At 36.2% G+C, this 20,603-nt stretch overlaps 1 pseudogene across 1 annotated transcript in view; it reads left to right on the forward strand.

The window, feature by feature from the left end:
• The window catches only part of LOC148914232 (putative calcium-transporting ATPase 11, plasma membrane-type), a 44,245-nt pseudogene that overhangs the window by 15,538 nt on the left and 8,104 nt on the right, over window positions 1-20,603 (forward strand). Inside the window, exons 3-8 of the transcript XR_016123149.1 lie at window positions 45-1,907; window positions 1,998-2,156; window positions 2,748-2,923; window positions 3,016-3,093; window positions 6,510-6,715; window positions 6,853-7,026. The product of XR_016123149.1 is annotated as a putative calcium-transporting ATPase 11, plasma membrane-type (transcript). The remainder of the gene's footprint in view (window positions 1-44; window positions 1,908-1,997; window positions 2,157-2,747; window positions 2,924-3,015; window positions 3,094-6,509; window positions 6,716-6,852; window positions 7,027-20,603) is intronic.

The raw sequence follows: 20,603 nt of genomic DNA on the forward strand, positions 1-20,603 counted from the left end.
TTCATTCCTTCTCTCTTTCTCTGTTATGTGATCTTATGAAGCAGGTGCTGGTGATCGATCCAATGAAAAGGAAGGACAGGATGAATACAAACTGTCTGAAGATGCCAGAACCGCAGGTTTCAGCATTCACCCAGATGAACTAGCATCTATCACGCGTGGCCATGATATTAAGGCCTTGAAAATGCACGGTGAAATTGATGGGATTTTAAGGAAAGTCTATGTCTCGCTAGATGAAGGTGTCAAGGATAGTAACATATCAATCAAGCAAAATGCTTATTGCTTAAACCGCTATACGGAGAAACCTCCCCGAACATTTTTTGTGTTTGTATGGGAAGCCCTACAAGACTTAACATTAATTATCCTTGTATGCGCTGTGGTTTCAATAGGAGTTGGAATTGCCACTGAGGGGTGGCCAAAAGGCATGTACGATGGTGTGGGAAAGATTTTGTTCAGGTCACTAGGGATAAGAAAAGACAAAAAGTTTCCATTTATGACTTGGTTGTTGGAGATATTGTCCATTTGTCAATTGGGGACCAAGTTCCAGCTGATGGACTTTTCATATCAGGATACATTTTGCTGATTGATGAGTCAAGTCAAGCTTGTCAGGTGAGAGTGAACCGGTGAATATATATGAAGAGAAGCCTTTTCTTCTTTCAGGAACTAAAGTGCAGGATGGGTCAGGTATAATGCTGGTGACAACAGTTGGTATGAGAACTGAACGGGGAAAGTTGATGGAAACTCTGAGTGAAGGAGAAGAAGGTGAGACCCCACTGCAGGTAAAGCTGAATGATGTTGCTAGAAAGATTGGTAAAATTGGTCTGACTTTTGCTGTGTTGACATTTTTGGTATTGGCAGTAAGATTTTTGGTGGAAAAAATACTTAACAACGAGATCACTGATTGGTCTTCAACCGATGCAGTAATCCTATTGAACTACTTTGTCATTGCAGTAACTATAATTGTTGTTGCAGTTCCCGAAGGATTACTATTGGCAGCGAAGCTGAGCCTTGCTTTTGCTATGAAAAAATTAATGAATTATAGGGCACTCGTAAGGCATCCCTCAGCATGTGAGACAATGGGTTCTGCTAATTGCATCTGCACAGATAAAACAGGGACATTAACCACAAACCACATGGTAGTTAACAAGATATGGATATGTGAAAATCTTTTGGATGTAAGAGGTAATGAGAGTAGAGAATATTGAGATCAGAAAAATCTGGAGCATCAAGCATCCTTTGACAGGTTATATTCCAAAATACAAGCTCTCAGGTTATTAAGGAAGACGGAAAGACCTCCATTTCGGGGACACCAACAGAGTCAGCATTATTAGAATTTGGTTTACTTTTGGGTGGCGATTTTGATGCCGTGCGCAGAGAGGTTAATATTCTTAAGGTTGAACCTTTCAATTCTGTGAGGAAGAAAATGTCTGTGCTTGTAGCTCATCCTCATGGTGGGAAACAAGCCTTTTGCAAAGGTGCATCAGAAATAGTACTGAGAATGTGTAACAAATTTATTGACTTTAAAGGAGAATCTGTTATTCTCTCCCTAGAAAAGGTAAAGAATATCACGGATGTCATTAATTCTTTTGCTTCTGAAGCCTTGAGAACGCTCTGCTTGGCTTTCAAAAATATAGATGACTCTTCCATCGAACATGACATCCCAGATGATGGCTACATTGATAGCAGTTGTCGGTATCAAGGATCCTGTGCGCCCTGGGGTCAAGGATGCAGTTCAAACTTGTTTAGCTGCTGGAATAACTGTACGAATGGTCACTGGTGACAATATAAATACGGCTAAAGCCATAGCTAAAGAATGCGGCATACTCACAGAGGATGGTTTAGCCATAGAAGGACAGGAGTTTCGTAACATGTCTCTTGAGCAGAAGAAAGCTGTTATACCGAGGATTCAGGTTACTAAATAATTTCATTGGAAGATTTTCACCTCAACCATAACTATTTAAAGATGTTCACAGAAAATTTAAATGTTCATGTGGATACAGGTGATGGCTCGGTCTTTACCATTGGATAAGCACACCTTGGTAAAAACTCTGAGAGATGAATTTGGTGAGGTAGTTGCAGTGACTGGCGATGGGATCGACGACGCTCCTGCTTTGCACGAGGCAGATATTGGACTTGCTATGGGCATAGCAGGAGCAGAGGTTTGTGTCTCAGCTACTTTTTCTTGTGTGTGTCTCAACCTTGATGACCAAGCATCATCTTACTCAAATAACTCATTCTATAATATGATTTGTCACATATTTTACTCGAACTCATTTCATGCGTTGACAAGACACATAATCTTTGATGGTAGGACACATGGGGCGTCATGTTACCGAGTAAAATAATTATGCTAAAGATATATTCTTGGTGCATAGCCAGAAGAAAAAACAATTAAGGCTGTAGTTTCGAATTATTGTTGTTTGTTTTATTATTTTTGTTACTAATATTACTATTTTGGTGCCTCGTGCCCATATTTACCCTTGGACAGAAATGACCACCAAAATAGAACTGCTTCCTAGGAAAACCTGAAAAGGCCTTAGATGTGATAAGAACTGCCCTCTTCAGTACCCTCCTACCAAGAAGCTGGTGAATGCAACTTGATTGTTGTAACTTGTATAACATTTACTCGAAAAAGAAAATTGGTGTCTTGTTCTTTTTGTCAATTTATGTTGCTTTCTAACACCTCTTGGCTGCTTGATAATTGGATGTTGTTCCTAGTTCTAAATAGCCAATTCATGAGGTATATACAGGTTGCCAAGGAAAGTGCTAATGTCATCATATAGGATGGCAATTTTAAGACTATAGTAAATGTGGCCAGATGGGGACGTTCAGTGTACATAAACATTCAAAAGTTTGTGCAGTTCCAGTTGACAGTTAACGTTGTTGCTCTAATAATCAATTTTGTTTCTGCATGTGTCTCAGGTATGTTGGTCTGGCAGATTTTTCTCGCATGCTACACCATTATATTTGTTTAGAAAGACACAAATAAATAACGATAAATTTCACATCTCTTTCAAGATCTGCTCCCCTTACGGCTGTGCAATTGCTTTGGGTCAACATGATTATGGACCCTCTTAGGGCATTGGTACTGGCAACTAGGGACGGATCTAAGAATTTTCTTTGTAGGGGTCAACGTCTAAAGGGGTAAAAATTTTCTATCAAAAAATAAACCCTTAAAAATGAAACGATAATTTATAATTTATAATTAGTAGAAAAAACCACATTATAATTGTCCACGACGAATTTTCATATTCTGAAAATATCCCATTATAGTTTCATTATTAATACAAACAAACACATCTTTCTCAATATAAACAAGTAAGCTATCACTCAACCATTGATCTCCCATCCGGTTGTGAAGTGGACCTTTCACGACATTCATAGCAGAAAATGTTTCCTCCACTAAAGCAGTTGGAACGGGTAAAGTTAAGGCTAATGTCAGAAGCAAATAGACATTATTAAATGTTCTATACAACCCTTTCTCCACCATTTTTCTTGCAAGGCCACCGATCCCTTTCAATTGAGAAAAATCACTTCTCGTACACATATGATGAATATAAATCCCAAGTTGATCTTCATGTGCCAAGAGGTCTCGGGGAGTAAATTCTTGAGGATAAAATTCAGCAAAATGAATAAGCTTTTGTTTTTCAAAAGCTATGAATGAATCATTCGGACTCAAACATGCCAAACAAAGAAGCAACTTAGTAGTTACCTCACTAAAGCGATGATTTAACTCCGCAAGTTGCCACTCAATGATTTGAATAAAGATGTCCACACGATAATGATGGATTTTTGTTATTCTACGAGCTCTACGATGTGATCTCCAATTAGCTACATATGCATCATCCATGTATGGAAGCTGAATATCATGTTTGCCACAAAAGGAACATACTTGATCAAGCAAGGCTTCAAATCCATTATCTTTCATATTTTGTAGTGTGTCCTTGCAATCTTTGACTAAAGACATTGCATTCCCAATATCTTGTTCTTTCCTTTGTAGTGCTTATGACAAATCATTTGTGGCTCCCAATAAAGATCTCATAAAAAAAAGGTAAAATACAAACTCAAAAGATTGCATTTCTCTCAGTGACCTATTTACTTAATCTATATTATCAGTTGAGCCATCCGCAATAATCAATTGAAGCACTTTCACCACAGATTTGAACATAGAAATGATACTGAGTAATGTACCATAATGTGAGTTCTAACGTGTATCACCAACACTCTTAAGACAAGTTTCTTGATTTAAGCCTCCCCCTGTTGGAAGATTATCATTTTCAAGAGCTTCTATAATATCCTTTTGTACTTGATCTCTAAGCATGTCACGTCACCTACATGATGCTCCAACAATATTAATTAAGCTATTGCAAGATGTGAAGAAAGCAGCAACATCGGTGTTTCCTTTTGCCACGGCCACAAGATCTAATTGAAGTTGATGTGCAAAACAATGAATATAATAGGCACATGGATTTTCTCTTAAAATATGTGTTTTAAGACCATTGAACTCACCTTTCATATTACTAGCTCCATCATATCCTTGTCCTCTTAGCATGGAAATTCTCAATCTTCTCTTGAAAACAATGTGTCAATAACCTCTTTGAGTGAGTTTGATGTAGTATCGCTATCATGTTGAATGCCCACAAACCCTTCAATTACATCCCCCCTTTTGTCCACATAACAAAACCCCACTGCCATTTGTTCTTTTACTTATATATCATGTGTGATTCATCAACTAATAAAGAGAAGATTGCACCATCCATGTCCTTAATGATCTTCTTAATAGTTTCAGTTGCACAAGCATTCACAAGATCTTTGTGAATTGTTGGAGCTATTAGCTTGAGATTCCCTGGAGCATTTTCTAACACAACGACCTTAGCTTTCTCATGATGATTAGCAAGAAATTGTAAAAGTTCTACATAAATTCCCCTTGTTGTTTGAAGTGTCACTCTCATCACGACCACGAAAAGGAAGACCTTGCTTCAACAAAAACCTCACACAATCAAGAGAAGCTGTCAAGCAAATACGATAATCAATGCGAGCTTAGTCTGATTGCTTTATCAAAACTGTTTGGATGTGTTGCTTCTGATTCATAAGATTCACACAATATTGTCTAGATTGATTATGAACACTCCCAACACCTCCAATATGTTGCCTAATTTTATCTTTCTTCTTCCAATTTCTAAAACCCATCTCTGTGAAGGCATCGTACACCCTTGACCAATTTTGAAATTGGATTTGAAGAGATAACAATAAAGGAAAAATGCAGTATCTTTACTAATACTATACTCCAACCAGTCAAACTCATCAAACCACTTGACATTAAAGCGTTGATCATACCTTGAAAGATCGGTTTGTGGAAATGTGTGATCCTTAGGTTGACATGGACCTTTTTGTAGGTATGCTTTTCGAACTTCGTCTCGAATGTTAGGATCATAATCTAACAATTGAGGCCAAAGTCTAGGGTCTGTAGGAAGATTAGCCAAGACATCTTGCAACTCACTTTCTTTCGAACTACCCACCACATCTCTCGAAATACCCACATCTCTTAAACTTGAACTACCCACCCTCGAACTAGAAGTAGTTGATGAAAACTTTCTCTTGAAATATCGTTCCATAACTGTATATGCATCGGTAGAAATAATCAATAGAGCATACAAATAACAAATACAAATATAATCTATCAAACAAATCCCTAATTTATTCAAACTAACCAAAATAAAATCACAACAACTAATAAAACAATAATATATGAGAATCTTCATTAATTAACAAACACAAAAATTAATCCAATATACCAAGATATAATCTAACTTAAGCATATACAATCTAATTATTAAAAAGCCCTAATTTATTTAAACTAACTAACCAAAATAAAAACTCAACAAAATAACTAATCAAGAGAATAAAAAACATATAAGAATATTTATTAATTACTTAAAGCATAAGATAAATAGAAATTAAGATAACATATTTTCAAATTTGATGGAAAATAATGACAAATCTTCTTTTGAAATAAAATTGAATTTGGGGCTGATTTTTTTCCTTTATTGCCTCCACTTTGAGGGTGTCGCTATCGCTCGTGTCAGATGGGTGGACTAGGGAAGCCATTCGTCGGATTGGGTGAAGATTGGTTCAATATGATTAGGGGTTTAGGATTTAGGGTTTGACATTTGAAAAATGGAGCTGAAACCGATATGGGGAGGGAGGTATCGGGCTCTGCTTTAAACAGAGTCACGCCCTTTTTTTTTTTTTTTTTTAACTGAGCCAAAACGACGTTGTTTTCGCTATTTTTTTTTTAATTTTTAAAATAACCTTTAGTAGAAGGTCGCCGTTTTGATGTCGAGGGAAAAAAGAAGAAACAAGCGCGCTAGAGAAGCACCTGTGGGCACTTTGGGGACTTTTATCAAACACTTTGCAGGGGTCAATTTTCTCCCCTTCAATGGCAGATTTCAGAGGTTGCAAGGGTCACTTGACCACCCTTACTCCTCTGTAAATCCGTCCCTGCTGGCAATAGAGCCTCTAAATGATGGACTTATGAAAAGGCCCCTAGTTGGGAGGGGTACTAGCTTCATAACCAAGGCCATGTGGAGGAATATCATTGGCCAGAGTATCTATCAACTGATTGTCCTTGGAGTTCTCAATTTATATGGGAAAGCTACTTGGACTTTCTGGTTGATGCAACTGAAGTTCTAGACAACTGTGATATTCCTCCGCTTATGCAATTTTTACGTTTTTGTTTTCATTTCGTTAAAAAAAATATGAGCACACAACCGTTTATAGAAGCGTCAAACCAATTATCTTTATATATAGATCTAGAAAATGTAGAAGACAAGAAAGGCATGAATCATGATGCAGCGGCAGTGAGAAATCCGATACAACTACCATGGTGAAGAGAGGGAACTGTCATGGGAGAATGAGTGAGGGAGATGGGTTTAGCGGCGTCGGTGAGAACTCTGGCGATAATGGAAATTTTGTGGGAAGAGGGTGGGGGAGGAGGAAGAAGAAAGAGGGGGATGGAAAGACTGTTTGGTAATTATTGCTTTAATTAGGATATAATAATAAAAAATTAAAAAAGACTTAGCTTTATTAGATGAGTTGGCATGCCACATAAATGGTGTTTTAGGAATAATGGTGGGTGGAAAAATAATGTTGTATTTTTTTCAAATTTACATGATGAGTGGAAATAACAGCACTTATAATAAAAAGACTTTTCTGACTTCATCTTCCAATAATGGCAAGGGACGAAATTTCTAGGAACTTTCGCATGACAAGGGTTTGAAAATCCCTTGGTTGTGCATGTGGAAATCCATTGATTAAACAGAAATCTTAACCCAAATAAAATAGGAAACTTAAAACTAGAAATCTGGAAAAATAGAAATCCCACTAGAATTTGGAAAACTAGAGAATCTAGGAACACTACTACAAAAAGTGAAAAAGACGACCAGAAAAACACGACGGTCTAAGTGAAAATCGTCGTTGTTTTTTAAAAGACGACGGTTTTATAAAACCGCCACGTAATAACACATTAGACAACTAAAAAATGGAGTTTCAAATGGCTGTTCATAAAACACGACGTACTTAATTTAAAAACCGACGTCTTATTGAAATAGGATTTTCAAGAGGTAAAATCGTAGCCAACAAATAACGGCGGAAGTTATGAACCGACCGACGTAGAAAGTAAAGACGACGGTTTCAAAAAAAGCCGTCGTTTTTACCCGGAAATTAACACGACCAAGTTTTCGTATAAGGCGCCGTATAATTACAAATAAATCCACGGCGGTAAAATACAAAATACCGCCGTATTAAATTAATGTACAACTACGGCAAAGGTAAATATAACGACGTCTTTCTCGTATTTCTACGACGACATCTTTAAATCTTACCAAGTTGGGGTTTTCATATAACGACGTATTATAGAATTTAACGTCGTATTTGTCCACTTTATACGTCATACATTATATTTAAACCGTCGTCTGAATAAGAATTGTTTTTAACAATTTATTTCTTGGATTTTGTTATCCTACGTCGGTAGATCTACTTAACGACAAGAATTGAAATAACCACGGCGGTTTATATAGAAAACCGCCGACATAATCAGATTATTCGAGATCACAAGGGTTAGAAATCTTACAAGATGGAACTCTGTTGCTCATCATAATCTTACCAGAAGACAATATTTTAGAGGTTAATGATGTATGTGTATTTGTGTCTTTGAGATACACAAACGCACATACACATTAACATCCAAAAAATTGCATCTGAAATTTGACGACGGCAACCTCAGATTTGCAATCGAGAGACAATTTTTGGAAGTGAATGATGCGTGTGCGTTTGTGTATCTACACAAACGCACACACACATTCACATCCAAACAATTGCCTCCTAAAACTTCACGACGGCAGCCACAGATTTGCAATCAGAGAGACAATTTATTGAAAATTGGTGATTTGCAATCAGCCACAGATAACCAACATTCAAACAATTGCCTCCCAAGAGATGAGGTGAGACAGAGAAAGGGGCAAGAAGAAGTTGAAACCCTAATCGAATACTAAAACTGAAAGAACCCGTGGAAAAAAACCCTATTTATAATTAAAAAACCAAATCCACGTCGGTTATATTACACATAACGACGTTTAACAAAATAATCCTCGTCGGTAACAAATACATTACGTCGTTTTCTTCTTACTTAAGACGACAAGAAACAACGACGGTATAACAAAAGCAATCGTTGTTTTATATTTTTATTTGATTTAAATCAGTCACCTAGAAAAGAAACTTTATAAATTCTAGAACATTAATTTCCTCGGGAAAAAAAACTATATGTATAAGGCACTGTTTTTGAAAAATAAACTATAAGAAAAAGGGGAAAAAATTATATTTATAATAAAAAAATAAAATCCACGTCGGTTATATTACACATAACGACGTGTAAAAACGAATCCACGTCGTGAAAAAATAATACGTCGTTTTAGTTTAGTGTTATCCACGTCGGTATATTACAATAAAACGACGTATATTATAAAAATAAACGTCGTAAATTTAAAACAACCGTCGTGTTAAATATTTCTACCATGACGCGAGATATTGAGTTATCGACTTTTATTTAGGAGTTTACTACGGCGGTACATACAACACTACTGTCGTATTTATGTACCACGTCATAAGTTCAAATTAACGTCGTAGTTTGTCTATTAATACGTCGTCGTTATATGTAAACCGCCGTCTTATTACTATGAAACGGTTTGTATACATATACAACTTTTCGTCTACCTGACTTACACATGCACTTTGTTTCCAAACCGAGAAAAATTTCAATCTCGGAAAACTTTTCGTCTTTTTCCTTGTCAGAGTATCTCATCGTCTTCCTCTTGTCTTCGTCGTCGCCTCTGAACTTAAACACCAAAATCCGAGAGAAAGCTTTCATTGCACGCAAAAGGTAAGCTTTCATTTCTCACTATTTTTGTTGCTATTTTGCATGCTCATACTGTTTTTGTTTTGAAAATCTTTTTACCTTTTTTCTGGCGAAAATCATTTTTATTCTTTCAAGTTTGATAAAATACACAGAAAGAGAGGGAAAGTTTCAACTTTGAACACAACTAATTCAACTAAATAAGACGACGGTAGCTTTGTATTTACGTGGTTAAATATGTAGACCACGACGGTTCGTCAGTCGTCCTAGCGTCGTCTTAAAATTGATCTAAGTTGTTTTTAAAATGACGGTCAAATTTTTATTTGCTTGTTTAGTTGCAGGTTTGATTTCTCTGAACCATGGTTTTCGTTTTTCCTAATTTGATAAAATACAGAGAGAAAGAAAGTAGGGTTTGGTATCTTATATAGACGACGGTATCTTATTATTGACGCCGTGTGAATGTTCATACCACGACGTTGTTTTAAGATACCGTCGTCTATAAAAAGATGCCAAAGCTTTTTTTCTTTGTATTTTATCAAATTAGGAAAAACAAAAACCATGTTTCAGAGAAATTAAACCTGCAATCAAACATTCACAGAGAAAGAAAAATGTTTTTGGTTTCTTATAAATACGACGGTAGCTTATTATTCACGTCGTGTGAATATCCATAACACGACGGTATATTAATATTTACGTCGTGTTAATATGAATATCACGACGTCGTGTAAATATCGCCGTAATAAGTTCTTATTACGTCTTATTTAATATTGTTTCGTCGTTGTTTAAACATTTATATTGTTTCTTCTTTAAACATTTATTACGTCTGATGTTATGTTATTACGTCGTGTAAAATCTTATCATACGTCGTAGTTTATAAATAACCGTCGTTTGTGTTCTAATTTTTTCCCGAAATATTTTCACTTGCAGGTTTGTTTATTCTGTAACCATGGTTTCTCAAGACCAAAGTAAGTACTCTGGCTCCAAAAAAAATGGAGGTAAGGAGCTTGGAATGGTAACTCCTCAAGACAAGCCCTTGAAGAAGATGAAGTTTGTTTCATCTGCTGAGACAGAACCAAGCAGCCCGACAACAATTTCGAGGATTCAAAGTCAGTCGAGGTATGAGCACAATGCCTCGTGTTGTGAAGAGAAAATTGCAGAAAATCAAGCCAGTTGTTGAGTACAATAAAGGGGGAAAGGATGTGGCCTGCACATACTTGAGATGCAGTCCTACATTGGTGTGTTGGCACGCTCCAGAGTCCCACTTGTGGACAAGAAATGGGCTGAAATCCCCAATGATATAAAGGAGCAGATTTGGGAAGCCGTTGACATGGCTTTTGTGGTAGGTCAAGGGGGCAAGACCTCGGTGTTATCTTCTCTGCCAAGAAATGGAAGGATTTCAAGTCTACACTGACGAGGCATTATATCCTTCCATACATCAAGGAGAGGGAGAAATTAAGCCAACCCCCTGAAGTATATAAATTCATAGAGAAAGCAGAATGGGATGCCTTTGTAGCTTCAAGGTTATCCAAAGAATTTGAGTCTGTGCATTCTCAACATTCACAGATTAGGGAGAAACTTGAGTACAATCATCGATTGTCTCGAAAAGGATATGCTGGTTTGGAGGATCAATTGGAGGAAACCATGCCTGGGTAGAAATTGATCGATCTACCTTATGGAAGAAAGCTAGACAGGACAAACATGGTAACATCCCAGATCCAAAGGTGGCAGAGAAAGCAAAATTAATTGTAAGCCTACACACTCTGTTTTAAAATTTTATTAAACTGTGTATATATAATTCTTATTACGTCTTATGTTATATTTTTTCGTCGTGTCAATGATTTTACTACGTCGAAATATTTTAAAAAACGTCGTGAAAGATCTAAAGCTGGAATCACAACTCTGTTTTCTGTAATTATAGATAAGACGTCGGTGGTTAATTTTTTCCGTCGTTTTAATGTTATTACTACGTCGAAATGTTTTCAAAAACGTCGTGAAAGATCTAAATCTGGAATCACAACTCGTTTTCAGTAATTCTGACAAAAGACGTCGGTGGTTTATTTATTGCGTCGTTTTAAACATCTAACCACGTCGGTTTTAATTAACGCGTCGTTATAAATATATTATAACGTCGATTTCTATATTGGTGCGTCGTGTGAAATTATATACTTCGCGTTGTTTGTTTATAAATAACCGTCGTGTGTTTTCTTGGCTGAATGAGTGTAATCGCGTAATGATGTCTTGACCTTGGCTTTGGGTCCCGAGCATCGGGAGAGTAAGAGGGTAGGTGCTGGGATTTCCCCTAGGCAATTCTTCAATTTACCTAGACACAGAGGGTAAAGTTTGCTGATCAATTGAAGGAAAGTGTAAGAATTGTCCTTCAAGAGGAGACTAAGAAGATGGAAGCTAGAACCAAACAATTAGTAGAGGCTGAGAGGGAACATTTACTAAGTCAGCTTTCCCACCTCATCCCCAATTTTGATCCAAGCATGCTTAAACCGAAAACTAGCCCCTCTCAAAACCAAGGTCTACAGCAAAGTCCCAAAAATCCAATGTCTGATAAAGCAAGCTGTTCTGGGGCTGAAGGGAGATCCCAACATTTAGAGGATGATACTGCCAAAAATGGGGAACAGAGGAAGAAGCGGTAACATAACTGAACTTTGAATTCTCTTTTTTTTTACATTAGACGTCGTTATTATGAATAAACCCGTCGTTTTAAAAACATACCACGACGATTTTATAAATAACCCGTCGTGTTTATTTAAATATCACGTCGTATTTAGTTTACTTGTTTTACACGCCACTAGACGTCGTACTTTGTGGTTTTTAGACGACGGTTTTAGTCCTTAACGACGTAATATACAATTACCACGACGTTTATTATTTACCATCGTTTAATAATTTTAAGACGTCCATAATTCTTACATACCGTCTTAGGTTATGCCTTACCACGACGTTTTGGTTTAATTTTTTTACTCTCTGTACAATCTGTCTTATATATATATATTTCTTTATTATTTAAAACAGAAATCTGGGGCTTTAGATAATCAAGATGAAGAGAAGAAGAAGAAAATAAAGATGAACAGAAGATGGGAGAAAACAAAGATGAAGGGAAGAAGGAAGAAAAAAAAGAGAAAAAAGATGAAGGCCAAAAGGAAGACACAAATGATGAAGAGAAGAAAGAAGAAAAACAAGAAGAGCATGACGAGGAGGTATATTCTCATAACTTTGCCTTTTTAATTTGTTTTTCACATTTCAGACGTCGATATTTTTCTTTAAACCGTCGTTTGTTTTCACATTAGACGTCGAATTTATTTTCTACGACGTAATAAATTATCTAAAACGACGATATTTAATTATCGTCGTTTAAATTATAATCGACGACGTTTTTAATTTAAACCGTCGTTTTTAATGAATTACCACGTCATTTTATTTTGCTTTATTTCTTTAAACAGGGTAATGAAGTAGTTGATTATTCGAATGTGGAGGTGCCATCTTCCTTACAGTCCCTTTGTCGTTATGTGGAAACGACACTAAAGCCTCAGGAGAAGATCATGACCTTCAACATTGAGAAGGAGGTGTTTGGTGCAGATCGAAGTACCTTCGTCTTGCATGAAGATATTACACAGTTTGCAGGCATGGAAGAAATTGGGGCTACTGTGGTTGCAGTATATATGAGGTTTGTCCTAATCAAATATCAAACATTATATCATAAGACGTCGGTTGTTTAATTATTACGTCGTTTTAAACCACTAACCACGTCGTTCTTTTTTTACCGTCGTGATAAATTAGTTATCACGTCTGCTTTCTATTTCATTCGTCGGTGAAATTGTATAATACGTCGTTTGTGTATAAATAACCGTCGTTTGTTTTATATATTTAGGTGCTTATATGATGTTTTGAGAGAAGCAAATATGTGCAGCATGGTTGGCTTTATCGACCCTGCTCAAGTTACCAACGCTGGGTCACTAATCGAGATCACGAATTGTAGCCAGTCGACTTCAAAAAACAGATGGTGAACAGATTTTCATGATGCCTTACAATCCAGGGTTAGTCTCCTTAAAAGGATTTTGTTTGTATGATTTTCACTAATTGACCACTTATAAAACTGTTTAACTAATTCTGTGTCGTTTGAAACATCTAACCACGTCGGTTATTTATTTATTGAGTCGTTTGAAACAACTAACCACGTCGGTAGTTAATTATCGTCGTGATAAATTTATAATGACGTCGATGATTAAGTTATTACGTCGTGTGAAACTATATAATACGTCGGTTTTTATAAATAAACGTCGTTTTCCCTCTGGTGCTGACTTTTTATATTAACCGCATCGTTTTTATTTTATTTTTGTGCAGCCGTCATTGGATCTTGCTGATTGTGAGGGCAAAGAGGGAAACCGTCTATTTTCTGGATCCTCTGCCTGGAAATCGTGTGGTTGATGAGGAGGGCAAAAACATCGTGAACAGTGCTTTAAAAATTTATAATTCCCACATAGGCAGACCAGGCCGTAAAGCACCAATCTGGAAAACTCTGCCAGGCACACCAAAGCAACCCAGAGTGTCGAATGCGGGTATTATGTGATGCGCTTCATGAGGGACATCATCATGGATCCTTCCTTGGAGTTTGAGAAGAAGGTAAGAATAAAATTTTCAGAAACATTTTTTGTGGTTTTGTATTATCAACGACGGTCATTTAAAATTACCGTCGTTGAATCGATATACTACGTCGGTTATGAAAAAAACGTCGTCTGTGTCTGAATTTCTTTTTATTTTGTAAAGCTTAATAATCATTGTTTATGGATTGCAGTTTGCCAAGGGAAAAGATCAAGCGCCATACCCCCAAGCAGCCATTGATGAAGTCAGGAAAGAATGGGCAGAGTTTGTTTGCCTTCATATGGATTAGAGGATTTTTGGAACACTTGATATTTTTATATGTACTAATTTTGTCTATAATATATAATGTACAAATTTTGTCTATAATATACATCCTTTTTTTCCCTGAAAATTTGTTGAGGTTTTCATAATATAAAAGAAAAAACAAATTGCGTAACGACGTGTAATAACTTTCCAACGACATAATTATGTAAAAAACGACGTAAAATGATATTTAGACGTGATGGGACGTACATAAGACGTCGTTTTGATGACAATTTCGCCATGGTTTCGCTTTTAAACGACGTGCTTTTGAACAAGTAAGTCGTTTATTAGGGTTTAGGTTAATACCTTATAACGACGGTGATTAGGTCGTTGAATATGTATTTTACGTCTGATGGTGAAACATCCGCCATGGTTTCTCTTTTAAACGACGTCCTTTTTACATGTGAGTCGTTTATTATTATTTACAACGTCGTGGTTTGTTGTTGATATAAGAATATTTTATTATTTTTAATTCAAAATTTTAAAAATAAATTTAAAATAAATTCAAAAAATTCAACTTCAACTCCTATGAAGTCATTGATATATTTTCTTCCCCCTAAAACCCAAAAAAATGCAGTTTGTGTAATAAAAGATTAAAATGTCCAACCTAAATAAAATTGTTTTGATGAGTCATAGCATCACTTACATAGTTTGATGGTTTAGGGTTTAGGGTTTGGGGATTAGGGTTGTTATTTATTAGGGTTTATGGTTAAAGTATAATTTTTGGGGTTTAGGGTTTATGTTTGTTATTTATTAGGATGTAAAACCATAAACAATTTTATAAAATTAAATTTTACAAATATATAATTTAGGGTTTTAAAGTTTAGGGTATTACTTTTAACGACGGTGATTGAGTCGTGGAATATTGAGTTTACGTCGTATGGTGAAAAATCCGACGTCGTTTCTCTTTTAAACGACGTTTTGTTTACACGTGAGTCGTTTATTATTGTTTACAACGTCGGTAGTTAATTAACCCCGCCGTGGTTTGTTGTTGACATAAGAATATTTTATTATTTTTAATTCAAAATTTTAAAAATAAATTTAAAATAAATTCAAAAAATTCAACTTCAACTCCTATGAAGTCATTGATATATTTTCTTCCCCCTAAAACCCAAAAAAATGCAGTTTGTGTAATAAAAGATTAAAATGTCCAACCTAAATAAAATTGTTTTGATGAGTCATAGCATCACTTACATAGTTTGATGGTTTAGGGTTTAGGGTTTGGGGATTAGGGTTGTTATTTATTAGGGTTTATGGTTAAAGTATAATTTTTGGGGTTTAGGGTTTATGTTTGTTATTTATTAGGATGTAAAACCATAAACAATTTTATAAAATTAAATTTTACAAATATATAATTTAGGGTTTTAAAGTTTAGGGTATTACTTTTAACGACGGTGATTGAGTCGTGGAATATTGAGTTTACGTCGTATGGTGAAAAATCCGACGTCGTTTCTCTTTTAAACGACGTTTTGTTTACACGTGAGTCGTTTATTATTATTTACAACGTCGGTAGTTAATTAACCCCGCCGTGGTTTTTCATAGTTTTAACGCCTTTTTTGATTTTGCGTGGTACATAGTTTTACCACGACGTCCTTAATGTAATAAGCGTCATGTTTAATGTTAAATTTTAACGACGCGTGTTTTTTCGGTCGATGTTTTAAAAAGCGCGCTTTCTTAAAATATTCGCGGGACCTAAAATTTTCAGATTTGGCTCTTATTTTTATACTTCTAACCCTGAACCCTAAAATTGTCAGATTTCGCGCAACATAACATTTCGCTCTCTCACTTCATCTCTAATTCAAAGTTGGGCCAGGCTGTGTCAAATCCAATTTGGTCATAATCTGTGAGCTCATCAACTGTAAGTACAAACCCTCTCTTCCCCTTGTAAATTCATTGAATGATATATTACGTTGTTTTGTTAAAGGGTTTTAGGTATATGTTTTGCGATCTGTTAATAATGTTGTTGGAGGTATGGGTTCATGGATTTTCTGTTTAATGTTTTCTTGATCACTCTCTGTTATGTTGAATTGGGAATGGATTTCATTTTGTCGGATCTTTTAATCACTCTCTGTTATGTTGAATTGGGAATGGATTTATTGTTTTCATGCTTAGTATATGTTGGTTTCACGTATATGTTGGTTTCTTGCTTGGTTTCATGTCTATGTTGTGTTCTTAATAGGGTTTTGGGATCTTGAAAATAAACTGATATCGACGCGTTTTAGGCATACGACGGGTTTTACTTTAAACCGTCGTTTTTATTATACACGCGGTGTTATGTAACTACCGTCGTGGTTATAATTAGACGACGTAAAATCCGTCGTCTATATATGTCAAATACGTCTGTTTTTGTTTAAAAACCGTCGTCTATGTTGTATATTACTTGCTATTAGACTTTATATAATCTGCTATAGTGATGGTCATTGCTTTCCTTTTCACTTTATTATATATAATAGGGTATAGTGTCGGAGATGGATAAGTCATGGATGCACTCGATAGAAGATCGAAGGCATATGAGTTAGGGGTGGAAGCATTTTTGAACTTTTCAGAAAATCTTCTAACTACCACACATATCCGTTGTCCATGTGTTAAATGTGTTAATTTGAAATTGTTTGGGGTTGGAATTATAAGGGATCACTTATACTTTAATGGAGTTGACCAAAGCTATAAGAATTGGACATTTCACGGAGAACCTTGGGAAGCAACTACTAATGCTAGTAGAAATGTTGAAGAAGATGATGACCATAGTAGGTACAGTTTTGTGTCGAAGAAATAGAGATGGATGATAATGATTTTGGTGATTTTGGATCTGATCCTTATGAGTTTGCCAATGTGATTGGGGATGGAGATCAACCATTGTACCTGGTTGTAGAAAGTACACGAAGTTATCGGCATTAGTGAAGTTGTATAATTTGAAGGCAAAATATGGGATGAGTGATGTACATTTCTGAATTATTGATACTTCAAGGCGATTTGCTTCGAGAAGGAAATACAATACCGGCCTCTATGTATGAGGCAAAAAGACTTTGTGTGCATTAGGGCTGAGTTATGAGAAAATGCACGCATGCCCCAATGATTGCATCTTGTATAGGAAGGAGTATGAGGATTTAACTCATTGTCCTAATTGTGGTATCTCAAGGTGGAAGGAAGGCAAAGATTCAATCTTGAAAGAGGGTGTGCAGTGAAGGTGGTGTGGTATTTTCCTCTAATTCCAAGGTTTAAAAGGATGTTTGATCACATGAGACCGCTAAGAGTTTGACTTGGCATCTGCTAGAAAATCAATTGACGGTTATATGTCTCATCCAGTGATTCCCGTCTTGAAACTTCTTGATGATAAATGGCCCGAGTTTGGTAATGAGTAGAAACTTGAGATTGGCTCTGTCATCTGGATTCAATCCCCACGTTCTCTAAGTAGCGATATAGTTCTGGCCGCTTATCTTAGTTACATATAATCTCCCTCCATGGTGTGCATGAAACGAAAGTTCATGATGTTGACCTTATTGATTTCCGGTCCTAAACAACCCGGAAATGATATAGACGTCTACTTGGAGCCTTTGATTGATGATTTAAAATCTTTGTGGGATGGGATTGGAGGAGTGTATGATGCACATAATGGAGAATACTTTACACTCAGAGCTGCATTAATGTGGACAATTAATGATTTCCCGCCTATGGAAACTTATCTGGTTGTGTTGTTAAAGGATATAAAGCTTGTCCAATATGCGGCGATGATACACCTAGTCACAGAGTTGAAAAATGGCCACAAAATTTGTTACATTGGGCATAGAAAATGGTTACCGATCAATCATCCATATAGGAGGCAACGTGCAGCTTTTAATGGGAAACCTGAATATGGCACGCCTCTGAGCCATTAACCTGAAGAAGTGCTGCATATGGTTGAAGATGGTGACAAAGTTTGTTGGAAGAAGAAATCAATATTCTTTGATCTCAGTATTGGAAATACCTTCTGTGAGGCATGTCCTAGATGTTATGCACATTGAGAAGAATGTTTGCGATAGTATCATTGGTACATTGCTTTGGAGATCCTGGAAAAAATAAAGATGGGATTGCTGCTCGATTAGATTTATTGAACATGGGGTCAAAGCTGATTTGCAACCCGAGTATGGAGAAAGACGTACTCGTTTGCCTCCCGGGCCTTGGAATTTGTCAAGAGCAGAGAAGAGAGAGGTTTGCAATTCTTTCTATGGTATGAAGGTCCCTGAAGGTTATTCTTCAAATATAAAAAATCTTGTATCTTTACAAGATTCAAGACTTCTTGGCCTTAAATCACATGATTGTCATACCTTAATGCAACAATTGCTCCCTGTGGCAATTCGTTACATGTTTTGGAGAAGCCTGCAAGGTATGCAATAACTCTTTTGTGCTTCTTCTTCAATGCTATATGTGCAAAGACTGTTGATGTTTCCAAGCTAGATAAGTTGGAAGAAGATGTAGTAGTTACTTTGTGTTTGCTTGAGAAGTACTTTCCCCCTTCATTCTTTGATATCATGGTTCATCTAGTAGTACATCTTGTCAGAGAAGTTCGTCTGTGTGGCCAGTATATTTTAGATGGATGTATCCGTTTGAAAGATATATGAAAGTGCTAAAGGGGTATGTTCAGAATCGTACTCGTCCCGAAGGTTGCATTGCTGAGCGGTATATAGTTGAAGAATCAGAGAGTTTTGTACCGAGCATTTATCTGATGTTAGTACAGTTGGAGTGCCTTCAAGCCAAAAGATGGGAGTTTCAAAGCCATTATCAGGTTGCACAGTGAGCGTAGTTGATCGGGACCTGTTGAACCAAGCACATCTATATGTCTTGGAGAATACGGAGGAAGTCCTACCTTATATCGAGTACGTATGAGTTTTATTCTTTAAGTTTCCATTTTAAATTATTTCTTATGTTTATCTTATATGTTTGGGACCGTAATACTTGAATTTTGTGTGTCATGTAGGCAACATATGATCCACATCCAGACCACTTATCCAAAATTTAGAAAGAGAACAAAGTGGCTGCAGGATAAGCACAATAGCACTTTCATTCAATGGCTACGCTTCAAGGTATATGTTATTGAATAACATATTGGACTTTTAATTTTCTTCTTTCTATGTTAGATTGAATTAAGTTATATGATTAATTTGCAGGTTCAAAGTGAACTTAATGAGGAAGACAATCATGGCGTATCAGAAAATTTAAGGTGGCTAGCAGCTGGTCCAAACATGGCAGTGCCATTATATAGGAGCTATCTCATTAAAGGTATTAAATTCAACATCAAGGCACAAGATGATGTGCGGACAACTCAAAATAGTGGAGTTTATTTACTTGCACATACTATGCAAGTTGCTAGTGCCAAGGATAAAACCCAATTCTCTCAAATATGGGTTTCTATGGTGTCATTCAAGAAATTTGGGACCTTGACTACCAAAAGTTTACAATCCCAGTCTTTAGGTGTGATTGGATTGATAATACTTCTGGTCTTGTAGTGGACGAACTTGGATTTACCCTTGTAGATTTGAGTAAAATTGGACATAGGAATGACCAATTTGTTTTGGCTTCTCAAGTCAAACAAGTATTTTTTGTTGACGACCCGATGCATCGTGGTTGGTCTAGTGTTATCAATGCCTAATAGAGAATATAATGATGTTATTGGTGATGATGTCTTAGGTGATGTGAGAATTGAGTGTGAGCCATTTACTAGGGGGATGCCAAATGTTGACACATTTGATGAAGTGGTGGTTGAGTTAGGGAGTCAAAATATTCGAGATGGGTGTGAAGATATATGGGTTGAATGATGCTTTTAATTGGCAGTGTATGACATTAATTTTGTAATATATTGTAATGTGATTTCTTCACTTTCATTATACAGGTTTTGGCCACAAAACAATCAGAACAAAAATTACTGGTTCCAGATTACAAAACACGACGGTTTTGATAAAAATGTGAAAAACAAACGCTTGTTCTAATAAATAACGACGTTTGGAGCATTCAACGACCGCAATATATTTACCGGCGTCTTAAAGCAAAGTAACAATGAAGAACCACGACGCTATTGTGAAACAGTAATCCAGGATAACACGTCGGACAAGCATAAAGAACCGCCATGTAATTCAAAATAACACGACTCAATCCCATATACCGACGTCTAAAAGATGAGAATTTTAACTCGAACGTTACAAAAGACGACGTCGTCATGAATTTACCACGTCGTAAGTTCTTTAATAAACGAAGTGGAAAAGGATGAATTCACGACGGTATTTGAAGTCCATTAAATTCGTCGACGTTAAGA

Source organism: Prunus mume, unplaced genomic scaffold (assembly GCF_029339155.1).
Source record: "Prunus mume cultivar Tortuosa unplaced genomic scaffold, ASM2933915v1 scaffold30, whole genome shotgun sequence".
Classification (NCBI taxonomy): Eukaryota; Viridiplantae; Streptophyta; class Magnoliopsida; order Rosales; family Rosaceae; genus Prunus; species Prunus mume.